This window comes from Pleurodeles waltl, chromosome 3_1 (assembly GCF_031143425.1).
Source record: "Pleurodeles waltl isolate 20211129_DDA chromosome 3_1, aPleWal1.hap1.20221129, whole genome shotgun sequence".
Lineage (NCBI taxonomy): Eukaryota > Metazoa > Chordata > Amphibia > Caudata > Salamandridae > Pleurodeles > Pleurodeles waltl.
The window spans coordinates 203,184,942-203,202,883 of NC_090440.1; the positions used below are offsets into that span (position 1 = coordinate 203,184,942).

At 42.5% G+C, this 17,942-nt stretch overlaps 1 protein-coding gene across 15 annotated transcripts in view; it reads left to right on the top strand.

The window, feature by feature from the left end:
• Window positions 1-17,942, top strand: part of LINGO1 (leucine rich repeat and Ig domain containing 1) — a 3,157,620-nt gene that overhangs the window by 2,293,212 nt on the left and 846,466 nt on the right. For all 15 annotated transcript variants that reach the window (XM_069222181.1, XM_069222179.1, XM_069222184.1 and 12 more), the window contains one exon: window positions 2,066-2,126. The gene's annotated coding sequence lies outside the window, so the exon portion shown is untranslated. The remainder of the gene's footprint in view (window positions 1-2,065; window positions 2,127-17,942) is intronic.

Consider the following 17,942-nt stretch of genomic DNA (forward strand, 5'->3'; position numbering starts at 1 on the left):
TTCCCTTGACAGGAGCTGACAGACTAACTCTGCTTGCTGGAAGCATAGTTTTCATCTGTTTTCCTGCCCACTGCCATGTTGGTGAAATGATTGCTCCCACAAGCAGGGAGCTGCATTTCTAGCAGATCCCTATATATAGGAGTAAAGCTAGCTCCTGTAGAAGGCAGGGAGCTGGCTGGGAGTGTGGGGGCCTTAAGGCTCTTCCCACGGTCCCCAACAATGCACACTGGATGCCTTGGGTGGGGCCAGGGCACACAGGTACTAGTGGCTGGGCCTCAGGGGCCAAGGAGGGGGGCATGCACCCCCCTTCCACTTTAAATGATGTATTTGGCCCCAGGAAGGTGGTGGTAGGCACATCCGCCCTAATAACAATAAAGCCCTGTGGAGGTGGTCCCTGGGGCTCATAAGAGCCTCAGGAGGTGGGCCCGTGCACACTCTCCTTTATTTTCTTAATATATATTGACATGCCCCCGGGACATGACCCACCCTGGGGCTTTGTTAAAAAAAAAAAGCACTTGTTTTAAAAAAAATAATAATAATGTTGCCGCAAATTTGCAGCATAAATAAAAAGAAACTTTTTTGCCTTGGCAGGGCCTTGGGGGACACCAGCACCAAGGCTAGGAGGTCAGGGTATTTGTACCCTACCCCGTTTTATTTTCTATGCCAAGGACATGCGTGGTGCAGTGTTCACTGCTTAATAGGGTGTTGGATAAAGTGCCTGGCCGCAGGCCATTCATTTTCTGGTGTTGGTGCTTACCGGGGGATAGCCACAGGGATCGACCACATGTGCCCTGCCAATCTCTTGGGGTATGGCCAAAGGCCATGCGAGGCACATGTTTAGTTGCTTATAGGAGTTAGACCGTGCAGGCTCTGTGGCCAACCCCCAGCACACATGACCGAAAGCCAAGTGTGGCACGGTGTTGGTGCTTATAGGGGGTTGGCTTCAGCAAGGCCCTGTGGCCAACTCCTGCCACGCACGGCCAAAAGCTGTGCATGGTGCGGGATTTGGTGCTTATGTGGGTCTGGATTATTGTAAAAGAATTAAAATTACTTAACATTAAAATAACATAGACATTTACTGAAAAAACAAAGGTTACAGTAACATTATAGTTAAGAAATAGAAGTACAAAAAACATAGAAATTCACTTAAAAAAACATAGGTTTCAAGGACTTTATAGTTAGGTTCACATTTTAATCACACAAAACCATAGAAATTCAGCAGTTGTAATTATGATTAGGTCAAATAACTGTAACTCGTGCCCTAAGGTAACTATAACTGCACCCTCACCACGCACTGCTAATTGTGCAACATATTACATCACTCATAAGATCTTTGGTAGCATCATTCATAATATCAATGTAACATTTGCAGTAAAATTATTGAAGAGAAATTGGTGCATGGTAGGGGCCTGAGTTATAGTTACCTTAGGGCACGAGTGTCTAGTGACTCAGTCTGGGCAAGATGAGGAACGTCTGGGCAAAACTGAAATGTTAATGTAGTGTAGTCATGTGCTGTGCTACTAGAATTATGTGGCTGTTTAAGTATCAAACTATGTGGTAATGTTCGACTAAATTATGTAGAAAAATGGCAAGCTGTGTGCCACAATGCAGAACATTTTGTAGCATGGTTATTTCATTTTTTTGTTATGTGTACAGATGTTAACACTGTCTAGGCAAATGTTTCGCCTCACTAGTATCAGTTTATTGGCTAAAACAGCAATCAGAAAATGAAAAGTGACCAGTTAACCTTGCAAAGGCCTGTCACTACGCAGCAATACTTGTGGCAGAGTTTTTAGTAACTTTTGACTAGGCTGAGCTAAAGGCAAAACTTTTTGGTTAAAATCTGAAAACTAAGCAGTGGTTGATTCGTTACGTGGAAAATGTATAATTCTGCAGGAAGCGTTGTGGCCTTATAACCACGTCAATCCAATAGCCCTGTGCTAACGTACCGGGCATTCATTTCTTCTTTTTTTGACTTGTGTTTGTTATGCATATTTGAGTTGGTAGTGTCAAGTTGAAAAATCACAAAATGCACAATCTCATGTTTTTTTTGTTTTTTTTGTAGAGGTGCACCAGCACAGAAATTGCCAGTTGTACAGATTCGTGTCAATAAATCAGACTTTCAGGTGAGTTTTGCTTAGCTGTTTTCTTAGGATGACTGGAAGAATGCGATGGGGAGCATGTGCTTTATAAAAGGCATTCTAGTAGTTTCTTATGAACAGCACATTCCTCTCTTAACCTAGGTTTCCATTGATAATGTGCCGAACTTTGATTCTGTTTTGCAGTTTCTAATTCAATATTATAACGAAAGCTCACGAGCATTGTTCATTAGAAGGAGAAACAGAGTTTTGCAAAGAAATACACTGGTTTTGAACATTCTATTTTTTCAGTGTTATTTTTCAAGTTCAGGATTGCCATTCTCATTTCACCAATCCCCTGGGTTAAGAGAGGACTGTGCTGGCCAGAAACCAATAGAGTGCATGATTTAATGCAATTGTTTCAATTGCAACAGGTGTTTTTGGTCATTGTGGTTCTTTGTTGGTGGGTAAGCTAGGAATTGAAACAGACCCGGGAGTAGTCGTCCAGGTGAGAGGGGGGGGGGGGGGTTGTCCTCCGCGAGAGAGAACTGCAAGAGGTTAAACATAAACAACCTCAGCTCATATCAGTAAGGCTTTGCCCTTAGCAATTTGACCATCCACAATGCAGTTTCTAGCCTGTTTGCAGTTTTCACTGGAAATAATTAAACTTTGCTAGAAAGTGCTGAATACTGCACTATCCTCTGAATTGCCCTGTTTGTACTACGTTTCATCCTATAGCTTTTACTTCTAGCCCTATACTTTGTTGTTCTCTCTACCCTTACCCTCACTCACATCAAGGTTATAGGCCATCGGTAACTGATCGGTTTACTTCCTCCTTACAACTCGGTAAATAAGATTGCTTGTACCTAAGAGGAAGGCAGCTCAAATGTACTGTGGCCGGCTTGGACTCAACTTCCTTTCTTAAGGAGTCTCATTTTCATGTTCCTGTATCTCACCTTATCATACACCTGACTTGCAACGCACTACATAGTATCTTAACAGGTGAAGTTTTAATTACACCGGTGTAATCTTTTGTAATTTCCAGAATTTTGTGTTACATTTCTTGTACAAAATTCCTAAAATCAGGACTACACCACATTGCTTGACTTCAAATACATTTAGGTAGAATTACATAGTTGAAGCACATAAACAACATGAAAGAACAGAAAGCAAGAGGCTGTTGTTTTCAGCATTTGTGTTTTTTGTAGAATTAGATACCACAAAATGCATCATTGCATCCAAAATAAACATAAGGATGCATTTCACACTAAAATGTAGTGCAAAATGCAAGATTTGCATTTCATGTAATTTCGCTTATTTTTTTAGAATTTCAGGGAACTATCCAAAAGGAAGTTACACACTTTCCTCATACACCTATATCTTAACTGCTAATTCTGCTACTTTAACTTTGGCACAGAAACTCCATCAGTCCCGTATTTGTATGCTCCTTACTTCACAAGGATTGTTCACGTTACTACCCTGGAGAAAATGTATTACATGTGGATATCTTGGAAATCAGGCACCTCTTTTCCGGTCTTCATTTTGACCTGAAGACACTAGAGGAGGTCTGTGTACATAAATGGATGTAAGGCTATGATGGGGCAAGGGTCACAGACCTGATGTGAGCTGTGCCTGAGCTTACATAGGGCTCACAGAGTCTAGCTTGTTGCATATGGGAATATCTTGCCTCACCCTTCATAGCTTTGCCTAAGTTGGAATACAATGACCTAAGAAAAAGTGTTTAGTGAGCGTATAACACTCATACAGGAAGAACTTACATAGCCAAGGGCATCAATCTAGGAACAAAGTTATTTACAAAATAAGAATACAATAACAGTAAACTTGTCACACACCAGGGAAAATAGTTTAAAAACTGAGGTTATGGGCTAAACATAATAACAATTAAGAAATGCATATTATGTAAAGGGCTTCAAAATGCAGAATTATTGAGAACTGCCTAGAGGGCTGAAGAATAAAGAATGCATGTGTTGAAACTCCGCCAGTGAAAACTGACTATCATGGTGGGAACCTGATGCAGAGTTTTGGGTCAGTGATTGAAACTTTTGGTGCGGTGTCTAACTGCACATTTGTATGTGTTGAGTCACTTCTTGGGAAATCAGGGACTGCTTTTCACTGATCATCTGACTCATTAGTGTCAAAATAGCATGCGGTGGTGCCATAAGGTGGTGTTAAGCAGCCACCTTTGGAACTATTTATTGAGTGCTGATGGGATGAACCCAGATGTGACAAGATTGAAGGTTCAGGAAGACAAATGATGCTGTGTGGCAGTCTCCGACTCCATGCATGTCCCTTTTGTCGCTGAGACAATGCAGGTTCGAAGTGGGTGAATTAAACCTCTTCCACCTCCAGACGAGTGCTATTCTTGATCCTACTAAGGACTAAAATCCTCAAATCCTAACTAATTGCAAGTGCTTTATGGCTGGGTTATCTGTAGACAGCCTTCTTTTTATCAATTTTTCTGGTCTGAAGATCTTCTGAACTCCTAGAAACACTTTCTTCCTGGAAATTTCACCTGCTCCAAGCAGAAAATTCACTGCAGATTTCTAGGGCTAAAATGAGGATTTATCTGAGAAATAGATTTGGAATTACCGATTTCCTGAGTAATTCGACATCTGTCAGTGAGCCCTTACGGTAATTAGTAATTACGCAACCTCTTCCCCTGAGTTACTGGTACACTGCAGGGTGGAATTACCGCTGCATTACTGAAGCACTTTGAATGAGGCTCAGTGCTTGGATAAGTGCTGAAGAAGATATTTGTGTCATTGCGGGGAGGTAATTGCACAGCATGCTCACATCCTATGAAAATGTTATACATTTGGAAAATATTGGCATAGCAAGAAAGCTGAAAGGAGGCACAGTTTAGCGACACAATCAGGTATTGGCACTGACAAACTGTTATTGTATATCATGAGGTCTTTTGTGTGCTCGAGGAGAGCTCGGAAAAAAACAAGTTATTTTTCTGCCGTGCAGTTTTCAAATGCAATGTCAAAATACAAACTGAATTCTAAAGCATCTGCTTAATTTCCTTAGAATATTAGAACCAAACTCTAGCAGGGCTGTGCGATGTTCTCATGGTGTTTAAAGCACATTTCTCAGGAGAACAGCCATCATATTTGCAGGTTTTCCTGTATAGCAACACTCATCATTATAGCTCTTCATAACATATATCACTGCTTTGCCTATCCATCTGGAAAAATGATTAGCGGGATATCTGCCGTGACTAACTCATTCTCTCGCAACAGAGATTAGGAATTCGAGATCTGAGTTGTAGAGGAGGGCCCCATGAGTGGGTACAGAAATTTGCAAGGGATGGTGTAATTTAGTGATCACAAACACTGCTTTGGGACTTATCAAAAGAGTTCCTGGGAAAAGGAGACAACTGACCCACGGATATGTGGTGTTTTACCTCAATTCATTGACTACTGAAGACAGCCAAACTCTCTAGGGTACACCCTGGCAAAAACATGTGGGGATCAGAGTTGAAACACCAATTCCTGCATGTTATTTTGCCCAAAATCTAATAATAAGGAGTATTTCTACCCTTCTGGACTTACTGATGTCCCCATTATTACTAATTCCAGTGAGTGTGCAGTTAGGCAATTAGTCAAAATCCCGAAATGCACCCGGCTAGGAATCTGACCCTTTGTGTTTCTGACCAGGGCCTGGGTTTTCGCAATGTACTGTGATGCATTCACATTTACCTAGTGTAATATGTTTTGTATAACTTCTGCTATTTGAATTCCTATTTTCTACTGTAAACGTATTTACACTTATAGACTGTTAAAATAGTGGATACTTTTAATCAACACCCATCTTTGTAGCTCTAAAGCAAACTGCTGTGCCAATCCGTCGGCAAACAAGCATTAGCAAAGGCAATAGGGCTTGCCTTTGATCCCTGCTGCTGTGCAGCATGACTAAATAAGCCTAAGAAGAAGGCACTTTTTACTTTTTTTTTTTTTTTTAGCACGGGTAGGTGGAAGCAACATGGAGGGGGCAGGTGTGGAGGACCACAAGGAAGTACGAGTGGGTAGAGCAACACAGAGGGTGAGGGTAGGGTGGAGAGGAGAGGCAATAAGCAACAGAAAATTAGGGGGCTAGTGGGGTAAAGCAACATGGAGGTTGGAGAGATGGATGCAGCGTGGAGAGTGAGGAGGAGAAGTAATGGGCAACAGAGAAAGTTGTGGGAAGAAACTTGGAGGGTGGGGGGTGATCAGGGGCAGCTCCTTTGCAATGGCAAATGAGCATCGCCCCGTGGCTAAGCCAGAAGCTGAAAAATTAAACAATCTAGTATTATTGTTTAATTTTTCAGCTCCTTGCTCACTCAACAGCATGTGAAGGAAGGGGAGGGGCTGGGCAGCGGGAGGAGGAGAGGGAAGAGGGGAGGGGGACTGGAGTCAGTGCACTTCTAAGTGTGCATGCGTGTTTGGCCTGCCATCACAGGTCGGCCAAACACACATGTGCACTTAGGTTTCTCCAACCCCGCTGTGCTACACAGCTGGGATGGAGACACTGCACAGGCTCCAGTGTACTGCCTGAGAAGCAGAACAAGCCACCCAGACCAATCCTGGTTCTGTTCACATGCTAGGTTTAGCATGAGAGCAGCACCAGGATTGCTGAGACGCCTGTGCTGGTGTCCCAGTGAATGCCGAGACACCAGAAGAAGAGCAGAGGAGAGAGGTGGCAGGCGGCGGCAACGGGAACAGGTACGTTTTTTTAAAATTATTTTTTAATTCCCCCCTTTTTCCCTGTCACTCCTCCTGCCTGCCCCTCCCTTTGAGATTTGTGATGGCCACTGCTGGGGGGGACATAAGCAACATAAAGGTGGAGAGTAGAAGACACGGGTAAGAGAGCAACGTGGCTCAGGAAAGGGTGAAGCACACTGGTGAGAACACACCAGAAGGGATATACGAAAGCCAGCATACCATGGAGGGGATGCGGAAAAGCACACATGTGACAGAGAGAAAAACAGACGTGTATGGCTAAAGTAGTGCATGAGAGAGATAGATGGAAAACACGTACTCTTGTGGAGTGCTTAACAAAAAAAGTAATGTGTGGAAAGCAAGCAGTGGAAGCATAAAAGTCAGTCAACCAAAAGAGGCTATTGGCCATTAGAGGCACAAACACGAGATTGACAAGCTGGGACACGAATAAGAAGGTAAGATGAACTGATGAATGCCAAAGGAGTCTGAAATCCGCAAAGACTAGCCTTCCACGAAGAGCACATGCTTCAATATGTCTTCTGTCCAGGGATCATTTGTACAGGGTTATTATCTCTGCTCTTGTTGAAATCGCATCCTTTATCTAAATCAACCAAGAGGAAAAGCTCAACAAATCTCAATGATTGGATTCACGAAGTCATTACTTTGCAGGTGTGACAGGATTACTTACCTATAATCCGCATTACAATGAGTCCATGTGAGTGTCCTTATTATTAAATGTTGAGCCTAAATCGAGTGTCAGGACAATTGTGCTTTATTGCCTCATCCAATGTTTAAAAAATAAGCAAACACTATGCAAACTGTTTCATAGTCCGCAGGGCAAGGGGGGGAAATTGACAGTAGGAATAAATAAAGGTACAACGAGCATTAGAATCCAGCAGGATGACTAGAAGACATCAACCATTTTCTTTACGTGTGATCCTGAGAGAGGATTCAAGCAAATGCTTTGTTGGAGAGTTCGGTTTTAAGTAGTTTCTTAATTCAGAGGTCATTTGGTTGAATCCAGTATTCATTTTTTTGACCGGCTTGTCATTATCTGCAAAAGATCTCTGGCAAAGAGCCCCCTCGTTGGCCCGTCAGGCATTGCAGCGCCGGCCTGACGAGGAGCAGAGCCCTATGATGAAGCATGTCACCGAATGGTGAGTGGGGGCTCTTGCTTCAAAGATTTTGACTCTCAGGGACCTGTGTTTTATGGATACATTTTGGAACTGTGTATATCCTTTTTTTGATTTATAAGTTCAGGGAGATCTATACACAGGACCAGAACGTTATTTCCGAACCTCCGGTATATACTGTGCCCCCCCTTTTTGATTTGTACATTTGGTTGAACTCCTATTTGGAAGTCTGAGGAATTCCATGGTTGGTGTCCAATACTCCCAAGGCTCAAGTGCCTCATTTTAGAGTCTTGGATGGATGTTGCAGGGTCAGAAACTGAGATGCAGAACAAAAATCTCTGGGGTGATGGTAGTGCGGGGCTAGTTTTGTTGTGCATCTCCGGCTTTTGCTTGAGAATGCCTTGTGAGTAAGGGAGTGTGTCTTGAATGTGATCCTTGTATCCAATTCGAGCCAGTGTGTTACCTTCATGCTCAAACATTTGCAGATTTAGGCACAGCTGAGCAGCATCATTTTGGAGTATTTGGGGATTGCTGATCACATTGCAATAGTCCATGTGTTCCACACAGATATCATCATAGCTGCTATATGTCCACTGAGAGAGTAAATACTCTGCTGTGCTCAGCTTTTATACATGAATTAAGGAACCATTAGTCATGTGGTCTGCTACTAATGGTGGGTGAGACTGGAAATAATGATCATGAAATGTCATAAAGAAAATGCAAAATTATGCATAATATTCAAAAAAATTTACTTTATGGTGTCTCAAGTGAAAATTGAACTTTAAAGTATACATCACCTTCAAAAGTTACTTGAGATAACTGCAAGGGAGCTGGCTCGAGGAGAAAATGTCTCCCACGAGACAGTTTCTGCTCAAAACAGTTCCCGCAAGATATTAACTGCTCGAACCTTTCCCTGAGGGAGACACATATACAAAATGTCACACTTGTGAAATGCATGAAGGTGCAATTTAGGGGAAATGTTGTATCTTTCACCAGCTTAACATATACATTTCCAGGTCAGGCTGAAATACATATGATAGGCATTACTGGCAGTTCTTAACAAGGCTGCTATATAAATAATAGACATCACAAAAAGTTCACAGCATGGAAGTGAGATGTGGGATAAAGTACACTCTTCCTTACATTATAAAAATATTGCAAGCCACCAAGTGGTTAAGTGATCATATAGGGAGACAAAACGCAACACTAGGTTCCTTAATGAAAAAAATGAACTCTGAGTTGACAAGAACTTTTCTTTTTAACATATAGAAGGACATATATTATTTCTTATAATACATATCATTCACCAAGAAAAGTAAATGCTTTATCTCTTGCTCTGTCATATGAAAGAAATAGGGTGGTGCAACTATGTAGAAAAAAGTGCAACCTGCAGTGTGAAATTAAACACACGGTATGCAGCTTGTAGTAAACATAAACTGTAACCAGTTTAATGTAAGCCACTGTAAAATGACTGTAGTCCAACATATGTGGCAACATGCATTGAGATTCCTGCTTCTATGTAATGATAATTAGCCATGCAAAAAATAAACACACTGCCATAAATGCTGAAAAACTGCTAATGACTGTTCATTTACGGGGAAGAATAGTCAAGAAGACCCGAATGGCAATCCTGCTTTATGACCTTCCATATATACTGTGAACTGGCACTGACATAGGTATTGTGAAATTACAACACAACTGTAACCATTTATTACAGTGCAATAGCTACTTTATTTTCAGCTAGATTGTAAGAAAATTAGAAAAATAGTTTGACACCTCTACTCAAGCAACAGCTGCAGTCCTTGTCAGGGTGAATCGCAAAACGTCACTAAATTAATCTTTACTTAACACTGTGGTACAAAGCAATCATGGTTAACTTAGAGGCAATGTGTAAAGTATTTATGCAGCACTTAAACAGTAATCTGTGAAAATATAACACCAGAAAAATCCAACACCAATTTAGAGAAATAAAGTGAATTTTAATAAATCATTGAAGACCAAAACAACAACAATCCAATCATTAGAACTGGAGATATGCAGTTTTAAATATTTTAGATCACAGTAGAGCCAAAACGCGCAAAGCTCCAACTTAGGGTATCTGGTAGTGTTGGACCAGGACAAAGTCGCAAACTCAGGATGACCGTGAAGGGGTGCAGGCTGGGCACAGGACCAAGTTTGGCTCACAGAGGAATGTATTTTGTTTCCTTAGTGCGCGGTCTACACAGAGTTGCTTTGTGAGGCTTTGCATAGTCCAGCATCAATTCCAGTGAAGGTATGTGGTGAGGCTTGCAGGGCTTTGCACCACTTGATGTCAGTTTTAGTGGAACCTTCAGTTATGCCAGGAGGAGCTCTCGCTGATGCCAGCCAGGGGCCCAGTACCTGGGGAGGCACTACTTGGAGATGAAGAACCCCTTCCAGCAGAGGCCAGCATGGTGCAAGCAGGTCAAGTTGCACATCCAAGAGTCCAGTAATGTTGGATAGTTGTAGGGAGACCTCTGGACCTTGTTTTGTTCACATAGCTCAGAAGTGGAGGTTAGTCATCAGACCCTTGGAGTCACTCAGGTAGCCTAAGGCAAAGGGAGCAGGTCGAGTTTTCCTTCTCAGACAGCAGGGCTGGCCCCAGGCTGCAGGGTAGCCCTTCCTCTGAAGTATCCACTGGTCCAGGAGTGTACTGAAGCATGGGTCTGAGTGTCCTATTTTTCCTCCAGGCACCCTCTTTGAAGTGAATGAAACTCCTGGAGTGCCCCCCACAAGTGTTTAGAATTATCTGCTTCCTTGTCCAGGTTCCTGTCTGCAGACACAATAGGCTAGTGTGAAGTTCTCTGTGTGTGATCAGAGGCAGTGTCTTTGAAGTGCAACTAGAGCTGTGCACAGCACCGCCCCCATCCTTACTTGAATGGCCAATCCTGCTAATACCCAGTCTCTCTATTTTTTAGCTGTCTGAGAGGAACCCACACATGCCAACTACCAACTACATTTGGTCATATGACCCAGGATACAGGCTGTAGGCACCAAATGGTTGGGACAAGAAAATGCCAACTTCCTAAAAGTGACATTTCCAGAATTGTGGCTTAAACTTAAAATCCGACTTTACCATTAAAGATGATTTAAAAGTTCAATACTTTCAATACCAAACATGAGATTTCTACCTGCTTCTAAACAATACTTATCAATTATTAAATGTAATAATGTAAACCATTGTTATCCTATGGGAAAAGTAGGCCTCACAGTAGTGAAAACTAAATTGTGAGTTTTTCACCACCAGTAATGTAAAGCTTAAAAGTACATGCTCATTAAAAAAAATACAATTCACCCTGCTGTATGGACTGTCTATTGGCTTATATGTATTAAAAAGGGAGTTTTAAGTCGGCAAAATGTTTATTTTGCCAAGTCGAATTTGCAGTTTAAAACTTCATACATGCTGCAATGGCAGGCCTGAGGCATGTTTGAAAGGGCTACTTTACTGGGTAGTACACCAAGTGCTGCATGTCCACTCGTAACATTTAATTTGCCAGCCCTAGATATATGCTATTCCCCTTCACTAGGGTCTTATATGTAAATTAAATATGCCAATCAGGTACAAGCCAATTTTACAATTTTTCAGAAAGTGAGCACTGGTTAGCAGTGGTTAAGTGCACAGAGTCTTAAGGCCAACAAAGTCCAAGTCAGCAAACTACGTGGGTGAAGGCAAAATGTCTGGAAGTGATGCTGCAGAGAGAGCCAGGTCCAATATACACCAATCCCACAATGGTTCATCCCCTAGCATTGTTCTCTACTCTAGATAGCTAGCTTCCACGGTCATGACTAACCGTAGCAGGATAGCCTGATTCTCCCCATCTAGAGTCTGCTACAGCTTCCTCTCCTCTTCTGTCTGGTTTAACCAGGTTATTGAGCTGTGAACTAAACTCTTTACAGCCAAAGAAAAAAGGATCCAAGAAAAAGACCCCCAGGATGAATTGAGTTTCCAATGGTGCCTCCAAATATGATATCAATATTTCATCAGTGTCTCAGGATCTATTGTGGCTGCAAAAATAGTCCTCAAATACACGTGTGAAGGAGCGAAAGGTGTTCTTTATCTGACTCATTAAAATCCAATGATTTGTGGTTTGGAATTTAACCTGTGTGATAGATAGCAAATACTACTGTGAGATATAAAACATCACACAACTTTTAATTGTGATCACTGCACAAACATGTTTCTGCAGGAGATGTAGTTTAATGAAAATCTCGTAATCAAGCCCATAGCGTCTTAAAAAATACATTAAGTGCCATGGCTACCTATGTAACAAAAGTGTTTTCCTGTCTACTTGGCCTCAAATATCATTTGGAAGTTTTTGTACTTGTATCTGGGAATCACAGAGAGAGGTTCATGACCATGAAGGATCTTTCAAGTGTCCCTCTCAAGCTTACATTTCACCACATATGTTGTAGCAGTATCCTCTGATGACTTTAAAGAGTCACTCATCCATGCAAGAATAGAAATGACCACAAAGGAGGCTAGAAATTCACCATCAAAGCATTGCAGCTGGCCGCGAAAAGATAAGTAACTGGTGAAATCAGGTTTGCCCTTTTCCTTCCACCTTTTAATGAGAATGTATGAAATTACTTTAGTGAAGAATAGTGAATTTATATCAAGTGGGACCTTGTGCCTAAAAATGTATAATTTAAGGTTTTATAGGGCACTTAAATGTTAATAATGTGGTTTTCATATGGCACAGTAACCAATAAAGGAAAATCATCAATGAACATAGGAGTGTAGAAAATCAGGTAGGATGATCGAAAACATCTGAATCCCAATCTTGCACCAAAAGAGGAAGAAGAGATGCACTTTTAGCAATTTCTAAGTGTTTTGCAGCACTTGTGAAAGTCTTGATGAATCTCAATGATTCATGTATGGAGTTCTTGCTCCTAACCTCAGGTTCTGTCATTTAAACATTAGGGAGTAGATTAACATTTGGAACCGGGTTTCATTCACAAAGGTGATGCAAACCAGCGCAAACCATGTTTTGTAAACTTGCCTGGACGTAGCTCAAAGCAGCACATTGCACTGTTTTGCATTACTTTGCGTCAAGGGGTCATTCCATAGGTGGCACATGGGCATTTCAGTGCAATCACCCATGGTTTTTGACGCAAAACTCTATCTACTAATGGTAGAAGACATGGTTTTGTGCCAACAAAACCTTTTTGAGGCAGGCATAAAGATGATATTATTGCTCCAAAAGTTTCCGATTTTGCATGTGTGCTGCACTGTACACCATATATCCTCAGGTTAAAACGTTTTTAAATTTGTCCAAGTAGAGTTTGCTTGTTACACACCAGAAACTGTTTTTCAGGTATTGATTTCTGTTCATTTCAGGAAAGAGTGATGAACTTGCGTCTAGGCATCTCTGATTTTTTTCCTCCTAGTGGTGGCGCTTGGTTGTGTGTTTGCTGGGTCCGCTGCCTCCCTGCTTCTAAAGTACGCAACCTGATTAAGATAAGCCGTTTTCATTCCCTAGTTGCCTGGTAACAACCCAGGCCCTGTTTGTATTACTGAGCGAGCATCCATTGCTGGGTGACGCAACAAACTTTTCATAAAGGCTTGAAGACTATGAGGAGTGCATCCCTTCGAAGTACTTGTCTCTGCTTGGACACAAGGGCCCTCATTACGAGTGGCCCGGATAATTGCTATATGTACAGTGGCTGCTGCTACCACACATATCGCAATAAGAAATATTGTCGTAAAGGTTTGCCAGAAGAAAGGCAAGGGATTTACAGAGGCATGCAGATGTAGGAGGCATGTTTATTAATATTTACAATCACATACATATACTTACATACTTAAAGTTTTAGAAGTAATTTCATCTGAGCTGCGATGTAAAGCAGTGCTTAATTTGTAAATAAAAACGTGCCGGTGCCCAAGGCTCTCCTATGAAAGAAGCGGCTGCTGCAATTGAAAGTGCGAGCACTGAATACTGAGTCGGCGTAATCCTGAAGCCGTCGCGGGCCTCTTTAATCATCTGCCCTTTCAGCTCACGTTTGCTGATTTCTTATTTCTCCCTTTGTGGTGCTTTTTCGTTTTTCTCTTCCTTCGTCTTTTCCATGAGTCTTTCGCCCGTAGTAAATGCTTGAGGCAGAAAAGTACGTGCCGACCCTCAAAAATAAGTGCCGGTGCACCGCTCCGGAAGCCACCAGCACAAATTAAGCATGGATGTAAAGGTACTAGAAGGTAAAACATCACAATGCAAAGGTAATAAAAATGCTGAATATGGAGAGACATACGTTTTACACAGCGTGGGACTCAATGTAGAGCTATGAGGAAAATTACATTAGCTCTCCTTATATAAGGAGCAGACATGAGCTAGGGTTACAGCTTGAGAGCAGGTGTGCAGAAAAGATGAGAACCACTTCAAGATTGAGCCTGACATTTCAATGTTCACAGTGAAGCTGAGCAATAAATTATCTGATACCGTGTCAAAGACAGCTGAGAGATCTAAATAAATTAGGGGTGCTTCTCTTCAAGCATCCAATGGCAGGCAAATACCATTGACTACACATAACAGTGCCTAACCTGGGGCGAACCCCCTCTCCCCCGAATGTTACACACCAAGAAAGTTGTTAGCTTCAACATCTGGTGACTTTGGCAGGGAAACATAGGAGTGAGTTGGGTCAGGTCCACAGTTAGTCAAAACATTAGTATCCACTTTTCATACTATGGAGTCTGAAACCCATAGTCCTATTACCTAAGGTTGTAAGGATATGTACGATAAATGGTGCTAGAGGTGTAGAGATTTTCACTGGGGAGCCAGAATGGATATAATTTAGTTTGTAGAGAAAGAGAGCAGGGCATCCTGGGAGAGAACAGTACATTGTGTAAGAGAAGCTGTAGTTGTGGCGGAATCCTATGAAGTGGACAAATTGCTCACAGATCTAGTTGCAAAGAGATAGACTAGAAAGCACCGAGAAGATACTGAAATTTAGGATGGAAAAGGTCTGACAAGTAGGAGCAGTGAAGGCACTACTGCCACGGTACTTGTCGCAGGTGCCAGATCTCTGGAGTGGGTTTGCTGGTGTCCACAGCCCGAGAGTGATAAGTAGTACACGCTTGTCTGTGTTGTATTTCTGAAGCTCTTCATAGTTTTGTCTATCTGACCGTCTCTAGCCCTAAACTTCACCATAACCCCTTCCACTATCCCATTCCTGACCTTTGCGTTCTTTTCACATAATTTTTTCAACTTTTGTTACCTTTCTGTCTTTAAGTTTTTTTGAACTGCAAGCCACTATTACTTCTACCACTACTAATTTTACATTTGTAACTACTATTGCCATTTATACTACTGTTACTACCTTTACTTGTACTGCCACTATTGATATTGACAACATTTCTGAAGCATATAGCACTGAAATAAGCGTCTAGGACTTGCAGTGAAATACAGAGGGTGCTGCAGGCCAGGATTGTGCTTAATGGACTCTCGAGATGGCCCCCGTGTGAGAAGTCCAGCCAGGTTGTTTGCTTCAACCTAACAACATTTGAATTCCTGCACTTGCAGTGCTGCATTCATGTTGTGAAATAGTTACGCAGGGACAGCAAAACGCAATAGCAAGAGATAAAAAGCTAAAACAGACTGAGAATATTACATCTCAACCTTAAGGCTGTGTGAACTTGTGCAAATCTTTCTTGTAAAAGTTGGTGACATTTCAAAAAAGTGTCCCGAAATACATTTGCCAGTAAACTCACAAGTGCATACAAACTCTACATTCAACAAGCATTGACAAAACCAATAGGTCACACCGATGCAAGAGCTATTGGCTTTGCTAATGTGTTGTAGCCATGTTATACACGAGCCTGGTTGCTGTCCACCACGGGTAAAAGCTAGTGGCATAGAGCAGTGTGGTGTGGAGTGGCTTACATTGGAGTTGTGTAGAGCAGAGTGGACAGGTGTAGAGTGGCTTGGTGTAGTGTGTTGCAGATTATAGTGGCTTCAAGTGCAGTGGTGTAGAGTGCAGTAGCATAGAATTCAGTGGCATATAATGCAGTGTCATAAGTTTCAATGGCATAGATGACAGTGTTGAATAGTAGAGTGCAGTGGCATAGAGTGCAGTGGTTCAGATTAGAACAGAGTGCATTAGAGTACAGTGGCATAGAGTGCCATGGTGCAGAGTAGAGTGACATAGACTTCAGTGGCATAGAGTGGAGCAGAGAAGAGTGGAGCTGAGTATAGTGCTGTAACGTGCAGTGGTATAGAGTGGAGTGATACAGAGTAGAGTTGCGTAGAGTGCATTGGCAGAGAATATAGTAGAAATCAGTGATGTAGAGTGCAGTGTTGCAGAGCAGAGTGTCGTACAGTCTAGTAGTGTAGAGTGGTGTAGAGTGCAGTGGCATGCAGTAGAGTGGTGTTGTATAGCCTAGAATGCAGTGGTGCAGGGCAGTGGTGTAGAATAGCATGGAGGTGCAGAGCAGGGTACAGTGGTGTAGAGTGGCATACAGGGCCATGGCATAGAGTAGAGTGGACTGGTGTAGAGTACATTGGCGTAGAGTACGGTGGCTTAGAATGCATAGGCAGTGACATACAATGCAGCATCGTAGAATGTAGTGGTGTAAATTAGAGTGTTGCATGGTAGAGTACAGTGGCATAGAGTACATAGGCTCAGAGTAGAGCACAGTACCGCAGAGTAGAGTGGCATGGAGTGCAATGGGATGGATTGGTGCAGAGTAGAGTGGCATAGAGTGGTGCAGTGTGGAGTGCAATGCCTTAGAGTGCATTGGTGTAGAGGGTAGTGCTGGAGAGTGCAGTAGTTTAGAGTAGAGTGATGCAAAGTAGAGTGGCATAGAGTGCATTGGCACAGAATGGGTCAGTGCAGTGTTCAGTGGCGTAGAGTGTAATGTTGCAGAGTAGAGTGCAGTGGGGTCCAATAGAGTGGTTTGAGTAGAGTGGCGTAGAGTGCAGTGGTGCAGGGTAGAGTGCAGTGGCATAGAGTAGAGTGGTGCAGAGTTGAGTGCAGTGGTGTGGCATAGAGTGGACTGGTGTAGAATGCATTGGCATAGAGTGCACAGTGCAGTGGCATAGGGTGCAAAGCCATAAAATTCAGCAGCGTACAATGCAGTGTTGTAGAATGCAGTGGCATAGATTAGAGTGGTGCATAGTAGAGTGAAGTGGTGCAGAGGAGAGTGGTGTAGAGTAGAGTGGCATATAGTGCAGTAGTGTAGAGTACAGAGGCACAGAGTACAGTAGTACAGAGTAGAGTGGCTTAGACTGACAGGATGCATTTGCATAGAGTGGTGCAGAGTGCAGTGGAATAGGGTGTGGTAGCGAAAATTGGAGTAATGCAGAGTTGAGTGGCCTAGAGTGCAATGGTATAGAGTGCATTGACATAGAATGCAGAAGTGCAGGATAAGGTGCAGTAGAGTTCAGTGGCATAGAGTGCGGTGTTGCAGAGTAGATTGAAGTAGTGTAGAGTGACTTAGAGTGCAGTGGTGTAGAGTAGAGTAGCAGAGAAAGCAGTGACGTAGAGTATCCGGTGCAGAGTAGAGTGCAGTGGCATACAGTTTAGTGACATAAGGTGCAGTGGCATAGAGTGCAGTGGATTAGAGTATAGTGGCCTAGAGTGCAGTGGCATATAATGGAGTGGTATAGAGTGGTGTAAAGTACTGTGACATAAAGTAGATTGTTTCAGAGCAGAGTGGAGTGGTGCAGGGCAGATTGCAGTGGTGTAGAGTGCCTTGGATTATAGTAGAGTGATGCAGCATAGATTAGAGAAACATAGAGTGCAGTGGTGGAGTGTAGTGCAGTGGTGGAGACTGCAGTAGAGTGCGGTGATGCAGAGTGAAATGGCGTGGAGTGGTGTAAAGTGGAGTGGTGTGGAGTACAGTGCAGTGGTGTGGAGTGGAGTATGTATGGTGTGGTAGGACAGTGCCATTGCAGACCACATATTTTCAATTAAAATGGCCATTACATTTCTACAGACATACAGTTTTACTGCTAAATCTGTAAGTTTACAAATGAATGGGCGTTGCAGTGGGTTTTACCATG